This window comes from Gadus chalcogrammus, chromosome 3 (assembly GCF_026213295.1).
Source record: "Gadus chalcogrammus isolate NIFS_2021 chromosome 3, NIFS_Gcha_1.0, whole genome shotgun sequence".
NCBI lineage: Eukaryota > Metazoa > Chordata > Actinopteri > Gadiformes > Gadidae > Gadus > Gadus chalcogrammus.
The window spans coordinates 26,880,008-26,895,007 of NC_079414.1; the positions used below are offsets into that span (position 1 = coordinate 26,880,008).

The 15,000-nt window shown below is 45.6% G+C and overlaps 1 protein-coding gene across 1 annotated transcript in view; it reads left to right on the forward strand.

Moving 5' to 3' along the window:
- Positions 1 to 13,962: 13,962 nt before the first annotated feature.
- Positions 13,963 to 15,000, forward strand: part of ptger1a (prostaglandin E receptor 1a (subtype EP1)) — a 4,789-nt gene continuing 3,751 nt past the window's right edge. Inside the window, exon 1 of the mRNA XM_056586184.1 lies at positions 13,963 to 14,371. The gene's annotated coding sequence lies outside the window, so the exon portion shown is untranslated. The remainder of the gene's footprint in view (positions 14,372 to 15,000) is intronic.

A 15,000-nucleotide genomic window follows, 5' to 3' on the forward strand; every position in this document is an offset into this window, starting at 1 on the left:
AATGTCCCCACATACACATACACATACACACACACACACACACACACACATATCACACACATCAACAACTAATTGAATCGGTGTTTTGGTTGGGGGCATAAATCCAAACGCCAATTTCTGTATCACTGTTTTGGATTATCATGGACCGGATGTTTTTTTCAGAATTGTGATATTCATAGGCTGAGGAGAAACGATTGCTCAATGTCCACACTAATGAATCTAGAATCCTATATATATTCTGTTAAAAAAAAGTTGATGTTCAATGTTTAGTGAGTTTTTATATTCTATGCTGTTAAGAAAAGTTCTCGGGAAATGTGCCATTTATTGTAAAAAGAAAATAACGAAAAATAGAAAAGGCAATGTCCCGTGTTGCCTGTAGAGGGCGCACCTGAACCACTTAGAAAACTGTCCTTGAGTTTGTTTGCGTCTAGACTAGGTTTAACCTAATGAGGAGGATAAAGTCGACCCATTTGTCCGCCACTACGCTGTGATACTTTATGAAGAAGAAATAGTCATTCCATATCTGTTTACACCCCGATGGATCTCAACAGCACACACTCATGCAGTTGCAATGCTTGAATGCGTGTCCCTTAACAACATTCTGTCCAGGCTCATAGGCATGTTCTACCCACAAATGTGGAATTTCTTACCAACCATGAACATGTGATGGAAGTCTATTTGACTTTTTATCAACTTTTGTAGTTTTGTTTATATTTTAAATAAACATGCCAACATGGGATTTCATATTTTTTTCTTTCCCTCTAGGCTATTCCCAAATTCGGTTCTTTAAATTCCTTTTTCCCTGTTTGCTATAAATGATGTAAAAGTAATCGGAAGACTACTCTCTCTCTTGGATAAGGGCTATATGTGAATTTATTTTGAGAACACGTTTTATTCTGACTTTATACTCAGAATTCTGAGATCAAAGTCAGAATTGTTAAATAAATCATAATTCTGACTTCATGCTCAGAATTCGGAATCCCATGTGGCCCTTATCCTCTTCCGTATACATTTGATATCACTTTTATATCTGCAAAGATGCTCTGCATCGTGACCATCATGGTCATCTGGATGGGCTGCATTATTCCTTCTCTACTTTTCCTCTAATAAAACCACCCTACATCATAATATCACGAGCACTCCCGACTGTCACATCGCTACTCACGGAGGACGTAATGAAAGCAGAACGCAGCCCCTCCTCTTAGTAAGGTAAGGTGAGTGTCCCAGTGTGAGTATTCTAGCTGTCTTCTACTCTCTGTCCCCGGCTATGTGACGTTCTCTTTACTCGGTGACTTGTAGCTGACACGCAATAATGACAACACCAACACAATTACATCACACAATAAGGATCAGATACATAGTGATCTTCCAATTCTAAGGTGTTGTGGTTCTGGTGGTAATATCTCACGTGACCATTGACAGTTTATGACTGAATTAAATGGGAAGGCTGATGACCATTGATATTGTACTAACCTCAAGTTAAATGTAAAAAAAAAAACTTTATGGACGTAAACTTGCTTTTTCCAATAAAGTAATTTTAATGATTTAATTAGTTCCTTACAAGTATAACTATTATCCATTAATTATTCAACTGTATTGCTCTTAGGGATGGGATCAATCGAATCGATGAAGAGGTTAAAGTATAATACGTTTAATACAAAATATATGTATATCCTTCTGCAGATCTTATGGTTGTTGGACCCTGCACGTCTGGGGACGAATGGATCAAGTAAACAAGGTCAGCGCAGCCTCAAAGCGATACGAGGGGATACGATGCATCAATCAATATAGCTACAGCAAACGTCGTCACTGAACAGCTTCTGCCCGACCGCGGCTGGTTGAGACACGCCTTATCCCCCCCCCCCCCCCCCCCCCCCCAGAGTGAAACACAATATAAACGTCCCCTGGGGGGTCTCAGCATACCGCTGCTGGCCGGAAATAAATAGAAGTATCGTCACTGTGAGATGATTATTAATAAATGCGTACTCGGGTTACATTGTGCAATAGACGGACCCGGCAGAGGTCCGCCAGGTTGGCGTCCACTGGGACACGGGGTCCTGTTACGGGGGTATGCAGTGTGGATTAGGGGAACTCTACATCAGGGGTTCTCAAACTTATTAGTGTACCTCCCCCAAGATATTGTTTCATCTTACTTCCCCCTTCACCGGCAGTTTTCTCTCACACTTTTGAGAGAAAATGTAATAAAATGAACATAAATAATGTTGGTGTGTTCTATTTGGCAGGGTAAACATGAACGTTAAAAGGGGTGAAAATACTAACGATTTAGTGAGAAACATGGGCCCGGGCTTCATGAGACTGTTGGATCATTTCTCCCGTCAAAAGATGCACAACGCCAGGGAAGGGTCTGAGTATTGGTGAAACCACTTCAAATATATTCCTCCTGAAACTGACCACATTTTGGTGTTTCTGGATGCACTCTCTTTCTCACATGATTGTCGTGTGTTTTCAGATTTACGTTTCCACCATCCATTTTCTCTATTGTCTAGCTTTCAAAATTTTGACTTGCTCATGGTGAAAGAAATATATACTTGTGCCCATAAGGGTACGCGGTACCCCATTTGAGTACCACTCCTCTAGATTGGCAGGCAGCCCCCAGGAGTGATACTAGCCCTGCTATACACACACACACACACACACACACACACACACACACACACACACACACACACACACACACACACACACACACACACACACACACACACACACACACACACACACACACACACAGATCCTTCTCCCTTGGTGCACCGCAACCCCACTGTCGATCGAACTTTGTAAATGCGGTAAAAAAAAAAAAAAAGAATCACAGATTTGGTGAGAAGGATAATTGTAATTGCGTTCAAGAATGCTGTCAACAGGGAGAAAAACTAGGGCATGGGCTAAAGTGAGCGCATGCATACGATATGTAATCACTGCAATCCTCTTCTGGAGAACTGCACCAGGTTAGGACTCGTCTGGGAGCCTTGGGCTGGACCTCGTCTATAAACTCCTGCGGTGGATTCACCATCATTCATTCATTCCTGCTGCTAAGGCTCACAGGTTTCCATTTTCAGGAGCATTTAGGGAATGGGTACCATGGACAAAACCAGACTGGACCGGGGCTCTGGCTGAGGGTTACAGTGGGAGTGGGGTGGCCATGTCTCCTTGGATGCTAACGGCTGTTCTAGAATATTATATACTAACGAAAAATTTAGTATGATTCAAACGAGAAGAGGAGGAGAACTGTTTCGTTGGCTTCCACGGCCCACGCCTACACCAAGATGGGGTCAGTAGGTATGTGGACCTGTTGCCAATTAGTTCAATCATTTTTTTGTTGCCACTCCTCAGGTCAAACCCCAAGAGCCATGTTAGAGTGGTTTTTCTTAATGATCGGCTCTAAAGGATGCCTAAATATAGGACAGATATTTCAGTAACTAAACCTCCCTCCCAAAGTCCACCGTGAGACGTGAGATCGTGTCTTATATCAGATTACACTGAAGACGCGTCCGCTGCACCAACAATGCGCATGACGCCACAACACTATAATCCAATCCGACGCACGCCCAGAGCGCATCTGGACATCTGGGCACCGGACTGGAGCCCAGGGGGGGTGACGCCACTGGGTTGGACTTTTGACCCCCTGCTACCACCCTCACCAGTTAGCCTGGTGGGAGAGGGAAGAAGAGCCCTGAATGGTTCAGGTCTGCTCAATGACCACTCCAGCCTCCAGAAAGACTTATGACCGTCAGAGCTCTGTACTGACAGACTTCTTATGTGTAAATATTGGGCATTGTACCTGCGTGTAATTCCTTACCTGAAATCCCCAAACAGTCTTTTAATTGTGTGTAAATTGTTTGCTTCGTTTGTATGAAGCTTATATCTATTTTCTGCATTTTGCTTTCCTCTTGGCCAAGTCCCTCTTGAACAAAATGATTCCATCTCAAAGAGACTTTGACCTGGTTAAATAAAGGTACAATAAAATAAACCTTGCTCAACACAAGCACGTGAGGTAAAGACCCTGCTGCCTTCTGTGGTGTGTGGATGTGGAATAATGACCAAGAATGTAGCAGGAGGTCTCAGCCCAAGGGGTCCATGCTTCTCTCGTTCCACATACACAGAGTTATCCTCCAGTTCCTCCTTGCTGCAGAGGTCCTTTTGTGTGTGTAATGTACTCCTCTATTTATGTTAGGCTTTTTGGCTACCTTTTTATGAGGGAAAATCTACTTACTCCAAAGGAAGAGTGAAATGGTGCATTATATTTATCAACAGAGATTCAAGAGAAGTGCTTCACTGCAAGAAGGCTCTTTACTCTCTGTCTCTCTTGTAGTGTGTGTGTCTGTGTGTGTGTGTGTGTGTGTGTGTGTGGATGTTCATGTGTGTGTGTGTGTGTGTTTTTGTGTGTTTGTGTGTGTGGGGGGGGGGGCATTAAAGATAATATTCCGCCTCAATAAGACATCAACATGATATTCCTTTTGTTTGGTGTGTTTTCTTGTAGAACAATCAAAGATAGTGACTGTTGTCATTACTGCCTGTCAGACATTAAACAGTTGAAGTCATTGGGTTGTGCGCCATACATTTTGTTTTTCATTTGTTCTTACTGCAGATGCAAGGTGCAAACGACAATCCACCAATGTGGAAAATATTCATATTCATATTCCGTATTTTGCTAGTATCTTCTGGTTTCATGACTGTTTCTCTTTCTGTGCTCAGCCTGGTAGAGGTGGAACACAACCGTCCTCTGAGTCAGCAGGAGGTTCCAGAGAGCTGGATCCTCTGGGAGATTCCAGGAAGGTGTGCAGCAATAAGTGGATGTTCTGCTGTTTACGCCAGCAGAGCTTTTCCATGTTCCCTCGATAAGAAACTCTCCGCTAAATAGTTAATGTGTAATGCGGGCAGGGATAAATAAATATATGCAAACAACAAAAGGTAAATAGAGAGGCTGAAGTGATGAGCTCACATGCAGAGCACCAACACACCACACACTGTTTATCATCGCTCTGTTCTGCATTCGTTTATACGGTTGATTCATAGTAAGTTTGATCCCTCGCAGTAATAAAAGGCTAAAATAATGACAGTGATGTTAACACGCTCACACTAATTGCTGGTCATGCAGTATTTCATACATCGCAAGAGCAGTGTAATAACAATTTAGACCCGGGGAAATTCATTACCTCAAATACACAGACAGACACTTGGCTCAGGAGGTGGAGCGCGTCGGCTGGTGTCCTGAAGGTTGCTAGTTCGATCCCCGGCTCCTCCTAGTGTCGAGGTGTCTCTCGGCTGGCTGTCTCCTTGTATGGTTCACTCCGCCGTCTGTGTGTGAATGTGTGCATGAATGGGTGAATGATAGACCCTAACCCTAACGCTTTGAGAGGCCACTGGGTAGAAAAGCACTGTCTAACTGCAGTCCATTTACCATTCACTACAATAACCAATTTGTCTCTTGTAGTGCGTCTGCCTGAAAATACGTTTTACTACCGGGGCCTTATTTCTGTCTCCTGACAACAGCCAAAGGAATGACACAACAAGCTCTTGTTTTCGACATCGATTAAAGCGGCAGTGTGGTTTAAGTGGGGTTACGTGTGTCGTCGGGTAGACTAGCCTAGTGGAGAGAGTCAACAGTAGAGCGGAACAGCTCTAAATATGGATCCAGGCCTCCTCTTGTTGAAGTGAGCGAAATCTGTGAAGGCTTACCGCCGAGATCTTATTTGAAGACTGTTTACACAGCGGGCCGAGACGCCGCCCCTTCAGCAGGGTCCCGGAGCAGAGATGCTGGGTTGTGGCTCCCTGGCCGACCTCAGATGAATCACGGTGTTTAGATGAGGCTTCTGACACTCTGCTCTCTTCCTCTCCTTCTCTCATGCTCCCCACTTTCACCTCCTTCGCGCCGTGAAACCATTTGACCTTATGAGGGAAGCAGAACATTTATGAATAGGCCTGATTATAAAAATAATATTTTTTTTTCATCTTGTAATTTGTTCATTGTTGTTTTGCACCTTACATTTACATTTGGGGCATTTAGCAGACGTTTTTATCAGAAGTGACTTGTAAATTTGTCAGAAGAAAAACAGCAATATATGGCTGTCGGTACAGTCAGGATGTTCATAGAACCTAGAGGCCAGCACGAACAATTGTTAGGTGAGCTTGCATCTGCAGTGAAAACGAATGAAAAAATAAAACGTATGGCACATCACCAAATGCCTTTCGCTGACTTGGCTGTGAGAGGGACCACGGTGTGATGGAGGGTCCCCAACAGATCAGAGCTACGGGTGCAAGGTGAATTTACAGCTTGCTGCCTTGGCTGTCCTGAGGGCCACAACTCAGCCTGATTAAGTGCGGGGGATTCAGAATATAGAGCTGGGAGTGAGAGGGTAGGGTGGGGTGATTATTCAACTAAACAAGTCAATGCACCCAAACACACACACACACACACACACACACACACACACACACACACACACACATACACACACACACACAGAGACAACCCTCACCCCCCCAACACACACACACACACACACACACACACACACACACACACACACATACACACACACACAGAGACAACCCTCACCCCCAACACACACACACACATGCAACATGCACCTAGGGACAAACACACACACACACACACACACACACACACACACACACACACACACACAAATAGAGACTCACACACACACACACACACACATGCACACAAACACACACACACACACTCACACACATGCACACAGAGACGCACACATACACACACACACTTTCTTAACTACCTGCAAAGAAAAAAAGGAATACACAAAATGAATGAGTGAGAGAAGGAGAAGAGAGAGGACCGGACAGTGAAATACCACAGCCCTAATTCCACTGTAACCACTCTGAGCGGGGGATTCTTAACGCACGCCGGGCTCACATGGAGCTGAGCAGAATCCACACATCTGCTCTCGACCTCCGTCTGCCTGACGACACGTGTCTCCTCGGTTCTGTCCCGGCCAATCGAGAAGGTCCCTGCCGCTCCAACGGCCCTCGACGCCATCGGGAATCTGTCGGATTGAAGAATAGCCGCCAGCGTCGCAGCCTAGGAAACCAACTCTTCCTCCAGAACCCCCAGCCCACGCCTTACCGAGAACACGGAATTAGTTTAAAGCCTCGCTCTCAGCACAAGTACGCCTTCGGCCTCGCAGCAGAATCCCCGTAGTACTATTGCTCTCGCTGTCAAGGGGATAACTCACTCACACAAACAACGCCCAGCGCTGAAAATCTGATTTGATCCTTTGTGGTATCTTCGTTTCGGGCCAGGTGTTTCTCGGAGAGGTAAATGTTCAACACGTGGTCTATTCAGAGACACGAGGTCAACGAGGTTCATGAAGCACCTCTCGAACACAGGTGAGGATTCAGTTTATATTGGTAATGGGCGGAATGGTAATTCAGCCAAACCTACAGGTTTTAATCGACCAGGTAACCCTTCGGTCTGTCTTGGCTTGGAAGGAAATGGCAAAGAGCCCAACTTCTAAAACTCTGTGGTCAACCTCATGCGGTGTTGACCATCCTATGTGGAGAAGAAACCATTCATAACTGGTGTTAGAACTACATAGTGGTCCAAGGAGGTACTGATGTCAGCTTGAAACACGGGGTCTAAATAAAGCTTAGACGGAAATAATTTACATCAACAGCCTTTAAGAAAACGCAAGCAGCTCGTTTGAAAGCTCAGAGCTGAGAGCAGTTCAAGTTCTACTCGGGGACATTCCTCCGCATTAATGTCGGCGCGTCGATTGAGTCACTAATGAAGCACTAGTTTCTGCCCTTACATTTTTGTGGCTGATCTGTACGCCCCCTAAATACTAAGGCCCCCTTCTCTGGCTCCGGGGGTTATAGCGGTAGCACCATAACATTAGGGGACAAAGCTTTTAGTTTTTGCAAAGAGCAGGGGGAAACTCAACTTCCTAAACCAAGAGAAATCGTTGGAGGTTTGTGTGATTCACAACTTATCTGGCACCCATTGCACTGCTGATCATCCCTGGGAAGAGGGACCCCCCTCTCTGAAGGAGGGACCCCCCACTCTGAGGGAGGGATCCCCCTCTCTGAAGGAGGGACCCCCCACTCTGAAGGAGGGATCCCCACTCTGAAGGAGGGATCCCCCACTCTGAGGGAGGGACCCCCCACTCTGAGAGACACCCCCACTCTGAAGGAGGGATCCCCCCACTCTGAAGGAGGGACCCCCCCACTCTGAAGGAGGGATCCCCCACTCTGAAGGAGGGACCCCCCCACTCTGAAGGAGGGATCCCCCCACTCTGAAGGAGGGATCCCCCCACTCTGAAGGAGGGACCCCCCACTCTGAAGGAGGGATCCCCCACTCTGAAAGAGGGATCCCCCCACTCTGAAGGAGGGATCCCCCACTCTGAAGGAGGGATCCCCCCACTATGAAGGAGGGATCCCCCCACTCTGAAGGAGGGATCCCCCACTCTGAAGGAGGGACCCCCCACTCTGAAGGAGGGATCCCTACTCTGAAGGAGGGATCCCCCACTCTGAGGGAGGGACCCCCCACTCTGAAGGAGGGACCCCCCACTCTGAAGGAGGGATCCCCCCACTCTGAAGGAGGGACCCCCCACTCTGAAGGAGGGATCCCCCCACTCTGAAGGAGGGACCCCCCCACTCTGAAGGAGGGATCCCCCACTCTGCCTTCCTTCTCTAGATTCCTTCCTTGCTAATTAAGGGAGTTTTTTCTTGCCCTCTGGGGGGCTAGGGTGGGGGGGGGGGGGTCATAAACACACAGCCTGATTTAATTGAATTGAATTGATCACCATATAAGATCATATCCTCATGTTTGGTTCGAGAATAAGAATGACTAATCAAACTAAAAAGATAATTTACTACAAATCAGTATTGAGTGTTTTTGATGCTCTGTTCGGCCTAATTACACTTTTCCGCTCTAACATCACGCAGGAGGTCTGACTGCAGAGGATGAAAACTGTTATTAGGCTTCAGGTCTAACGTCTTTTGTTCCTGAGGAAGGTACAATTCCTCAGCTCCTCTGTCTGAGATTTATGTTCCTGGTTTGATACTCTGCCAACGACAGCTCAGAGGAGTGACACAGTAAATTGTGCAGAACGCTTAGTCTTAAAGTCCATATGCTTCAGCAGCAACAGTGAATATCTATTCCTTCCCTAAAGTCAGAGTGGTGTTTTGATTGATGATGGCGGATGCGTTCATAACTTTACAAGCCCATCAGAAGCACCAGTAGAAGTATTCTAAGCATTCTTTGTTTGCACATGAAGGTTATGATTCCCCCTGTGCACACTACATGTCCATTGGTATTTTAGTCTGATTGTTTTTGGAATAAAGAAGTTATTATGTTATTGTGCTGCTGGGTGTATCGTGGACACAATGTGCTGAGTGAAGAATGGATGTCCTTGGTGAAGGTAGTCCCCCTAGAGGAGTGTGATGAACGGCTTTGGGGTGGTTTGACCTCCCGGTGGGACAGCCAATAGGCAACAGGGGGCGGGTCCCAAAGTGACATGGGTCCCGATCGGACAGCCAATAGGCAACAAGGGGCGGGACTCAAGGTGACATTGGTCCAATGTGAATTTTGAGAACAAAACCTAAACATAGCTTTGGGTTTATTATTATACTCCTCTTTGTTCTATTGAGTTACCGTCAAGCATACAATCTACTCATTCGCACATTGTAAATTTTTTGTTGCTCATATTTTTCATTAATGAGGCCCCCTCTGAAAAAGGCGGAGTCTAAACAAGTTATTGTGTATCATTGTAATGTAAGTTATATCATCTTTCTTCATTTTCTTCCATAAATCATGATTTCTGTAAGCTCTGTACATTATATAATGAAATTCTAAAGACACTCACTGGGATCTCTGTCTGTCTGGGTCCTGTAATAAGCCCTTCCAATCAATTAACTGGCCCGGGTGTGTTGATTGGATGGTAAACCTGTCATCCCACCTACCCGCCCCCTAGAGAGCCCACCCCCTAGAGAGTCCGCCCCCTAGAGAGTCCGCCCCCTAGAGAGTCCGCCCCCTAGAGAGCCCGCCCCCTAGAGACTCCGCCCCCTGCACGGACTCTACGCACGCACCAACTGCTCATGACTGAAGTCCATGCAAGAGTCATTCATTTGAATATTTCCCAAAAAGGAAATCATTCATAATTGTATCCGTGTAACCACTGCGATGCATTTTCTAGAGTCATTAACTCCAACATTTTCTTTCATATTCTCATTTCTGTTCATGCTTGCAGTGGATTGTCTGTGTATAGACTCTGTCTATACACAGCATAGGATATACAGTAGATGAACAACTACATTCTTTAGACGATGTATCGCTGATTAGAACAGAGCGTCATCAGAGCCTCCCATTCACTTACAGTCAGTTGCCACATAGTAATGAACCACAGTTCCATCAAGTTGCTTCTGCACTTAATTACGCTCCTTCTGAACTATCTGCATATCGACGTGCTGCTGTGTAAATGTCATGGATTCATGTCTGCAGGCGGGATTGGGTCCAGACACCCAAAAACAACTCAGATCTGTAAAAAAACTAAACATCTGCTTTAGGATAATAACCAAACCATTTCTGATACACTTTACTACACCTCATTACGTATTATCAATTATTACCAATGTCTTAGTTTCTCTTTTTATTTCTTACTTTATCTCCATTCATTATTAATACATCTACTGACGCTTGGACACATCATCAGTGCTGTTTCCTGGAGTCACCGGGTGTTTCGGGTCTTACAACAGACACCCTCCTCCAGGCGACCCGACCGAGGCTGTTCAGACCCCGGCTTGTGTCCAAGCGGCATTCTACTACACCCCAATGCTCTCCCCTCTTCAACCAGAGCCAGCTGGAGGCTATTTCCGCTGCCTCCACGTTGTTTCCTGTGGCTCTTCTTCGGCTTGCACCTGTTATTCCCAGTGTGCCGTAGGCTTTGCTCAGGGAGTGACTGGCGGACCCCCGACTGCCCACCTCCACTGGCATACACCTGGTCCTCCACCCGTTCCTCAGACAATCCTACGCCAGCTCCTGGTACTTCTCCCTCTTTCTGTCTTGAGCCTCCTCCATCCTCTCCGCCCATGGAACTGTGAGCTCCAGCAAGACTGGTTGTTTAGTGGCCTCTGAGACCAACATGATGCCAGGTCTCAATCTCGTCCGGGTGATGTGTGGTTGGAGTTTTCAGGTGCCTCTCCAGGTCAACTGACATCACCCAGTGACGGGCCGTGGGGAGCAAACCCGCAGAGCGGTTCCTCAGAGTGTTCTCCGGCCTTTGTCCTTCCTTGACAGAGTGAATGGTCTCAGCTGTGGCTCGGTGTGTCGGCGGCCCTTGAGCCCCTCGCTGATTGCTTCAGCGATGGCCTTGAGGACCTGGTCGTGCCTCCATCGACACCGCCCCTCTCCCAGCGCCTTGGAGCAGCTGCCCAGGACGTGTTCCAGCGTCCCTATCTTTGACCACGGGGGGCATGCAGTGCAGGTGTTTCTATTTTGCCCAAATAGGAACACCTGCCACAATCCCTGCCCCGGACAGTTTGGCGTCTCTGGATCCTGAGTACTGCAGATGTTCCCGTGCCAAGGCCCGGCGCTCCCTATACGCAGAGTACGCAGAGTACCAAGTACCTGGGGGGCCACCAAAAATTCAGTAATGTCATTTAGCCTATATATATATATATATATATAGGCTATATTACATTATTGAGTTACACATTAATTAGCTATGAAGAGGCCCACCGTTGTTTTTTCTTAATTGTATAACCTATCGCTCAATTTCGGCAAATTAGATGTTTTTACCTAATGCATAAAAAGAGGCTGTTGAGGAACCAAGAATAAATATTTGGCTTGTTTATCCCTTTGAAACTGTAATGGTGATTAAGGGCTATACAAATAAAATTGAATTGAATTGAATTGAATTGAATTGAATTGAATTGAATTGAATTGAATTAAATTGAAGCCCAATACTTTTGTTCTTGTGTACAATAAGATGGAATGAAAGTAATTCTGATTCTGATTCATGTTCGTGTCTCCAGTGGGAGAGAGAGCTACAGGCCGGCCCGGTGGGAAGGTTTTTTTGAACAGAGAACATCTGTGCTGAGCAGATGTGGAAGGGGAGAGGCGAGGGGTCCTGGAACCACAGACGGTGTTGGAGCGAGCGCAGGAACCAGAGGCCAACCCGGAGCGCCAGCAGAGAGCTGTGTAATTGGGCGCCTGGGAGAACATTCCCAAGGAAAACCTGACCCAGTAATGAAACGCTCAGACTGCACAGAGACAAATGTACAATAGTACCACTGTAGGGGTATAGAGTAAAATCAGGTCCGTTAAAAACCGATCTGTTTGTCTAACTGACATTGACTTACTAACACAAACGACATTTACATTGAGGGCATTTAGCAGACGCGTTTATCCAAAGCAACTTACAATTGTCAGAAGAAAGAGAAAACAACAAAATATATTGCTGTTGGTACAGTTAGGATGTTCATTGAACCAATTGCCAAGCAATAACAATCAGCGGAGAGTCAGAAACTTTAACTAAAACCAGAAACTAAAACTAACTTACAGTTTTTCTCATTCATTTCTCGTACATTTCTCAGATCAGAATTGAAATTTGCAAAACATTAAGTGCATTTCTCAAAACAATTCCTACAAATAGCTTTGTTTCTCAAAAGTAAATATCTGTGTCAATGAACATTTCAGTGCCATCACAATGACAAGTCCTTGTGTCATTGTGTACGGATAAGACAGTCAAATTGCTAAGTCTTGTTGTCAATATAACAGTGTACTTTGGAGGGATGTTCTGATGTAAACTACGCCTAAAGCTTTGAAGAAAATGATTGTCAATTGAAAGTTACACCTTAGTGTTTGTGGAAGATTGATTGCAGGAGACTGGACAAGATTCACATTTACGCTTTGACTGTTTGCACTGTAATTTGTTGACAGACCATGTCATTGCTAGAAATGTGAACATAGGACAATCTCCTTAGGGTAAACTGTGCATGCATTGCTGTAGGAATTACAGTGCAGTCTTCCTACACCTCCTGTCTGTTGGGCCACAAATGTTCATTCTCACTCAGCCTCACTCCTCTTCCTCTTCTTCTTCTCTCTGGCTGTTGACCCCGTCCAATTCCTTATCCTTCCATTGTCAGACAATGTAACATTGTGTTGTGCTCCAGCTATATATACTTGCCAGTTCATGGTTCAGGAGATGCACCTTTGAGCTATTTCAGTAAACTGGTTGATCGTTGGTTGATCTAACACTTCACACATTTCCGTTCTTTAGAGAGGGTCAAGATTCACCTGGTAGCAATTTTCCAATTCAGGACTGATTTAGAAAAAAATGTCTAATGGAAATGTATAGAAATATGTTTGACATATTTAGACAACTTGTTCAAACATTTTGCATGTACAGACTTATGCAATGAACTCATGCCTAAATGTTGTGGGGGTGAAACTTTTCAATAATATACTTTGATCAACATGACGTAAGCAATTGATAATGTATGAAAGAGCAGAGAATTGTACATAATCATTTGCATGAATGTACCAAAGCATTTGCAACTTGTTCAAAGAAATGAGAAACTGCACAAGTGACACAAGATGTGAAGATTGAAAATAGTTTTGAGAATTTCAATTCTGATCTGAGAAATGTAAAGCCACTGATAAGAACTGTAATCATTAAAAAACGATTGGCTAAATAACTCATGATAACAGCCCCAAACCAGATGAAAAGAGAAAACTAAATGGGAGTGAATGGAACACCGCAGATACCTCAGAGTCGTTTGCAGACCCCCCCCCCCCCCTCATCACATCACTCCAGCCCTTAGGGTTTCCACTAAACCAACGGCAACACTCGACTCAGTCCCTGAGGTCTGATCTGTCTTATTGATCAGCAAGAGAGAGAGAGAGAGAGAGAGAGAGAGAGAGAGAGAGAGAGAGAGAGAGAGAGAGAGAGAGAGAGAGAGAGAGAGAGAGAGAGAGAGAGAGAGAGAGAGAGAGAGAGAGAGAGAGTTTGTTAAGGTGAGTCCGCCATGGATAGATAAGAAACACTAAAGAGTAGACTACATATGAACTTGGGTCCCCGACGGGGAGCCGCCCTGAGGAGTGAAACGCTGTGTTGATGAAACTCACTCCGTCAAGACGTCTGCAGGAGCAACACTCGGCTGGATTAATGTCTCCAGGCGCTATGAACCTCCGAGCAGACGCACCTATCAGGACCCCGCGGTGCGGGGCTTGTTGATGTGAGCATGGACTTATTTGGGAGCTATTCCAACATTAGGTGGAAAAAATGTTCCTGGATGCTTTGAATTCAGTGTTACTCTGCTCCCGAGAAGAACCCACCACGACGATGGTGTTCAACGAGCGGTCGCCGAGGTGAGAGTCCTTTTAATTCAAAATGAACGTCAGAACATTTAAGAAAAAATATTACCGTGCAAGGATCAGAATGCAGAACCTGTGCGCGCTTGCGTGCGTATTTGTGTGTGTGTGTGTGTGTGTGTGTGTGTGTGTGTGTGTGTGTGTGTGTGTGTGTGTGTGTGTGTGTGTGTGTGTGTGTGTGTGTGCGTGTGTGTGTGTGCGTGTGTGTGTGTGTGTGCGCGCTTGCGCTTGCGTGCCAGTGTGTACGTGCGTGTATGCGACTGTGTATGCTTGCGTGCGTGATTGTGTGTGTGTGTGTGTGTGTGTGTGTGTGTGTGTGTGTGTGTGTGTGTGTGTGTGTGTGTGTGTGTGTGTGTGTGTGTGTGTGTGTGTGTGTGTGTGTGTGTGTGTGTGTGTGTGTTTTTTGTGCGATTACGTGCGGTGCGTGTGTGTTTAACCGTGCATGTGTGTGTGCGTGTGTATCTTATATTTAGCATGTAGTCCTGCTGGCCATGAGTCAATATTGTAGGAAGGTTGTGTCACACAAAGAGTTCCTGTTAACAACTTCTACGTTTGTCGCTTCGTCTTAACTCACACGCGTAGGTCAACGCAATTCAGTGTATTCCTCATCTCCCGCCATGCGTGCC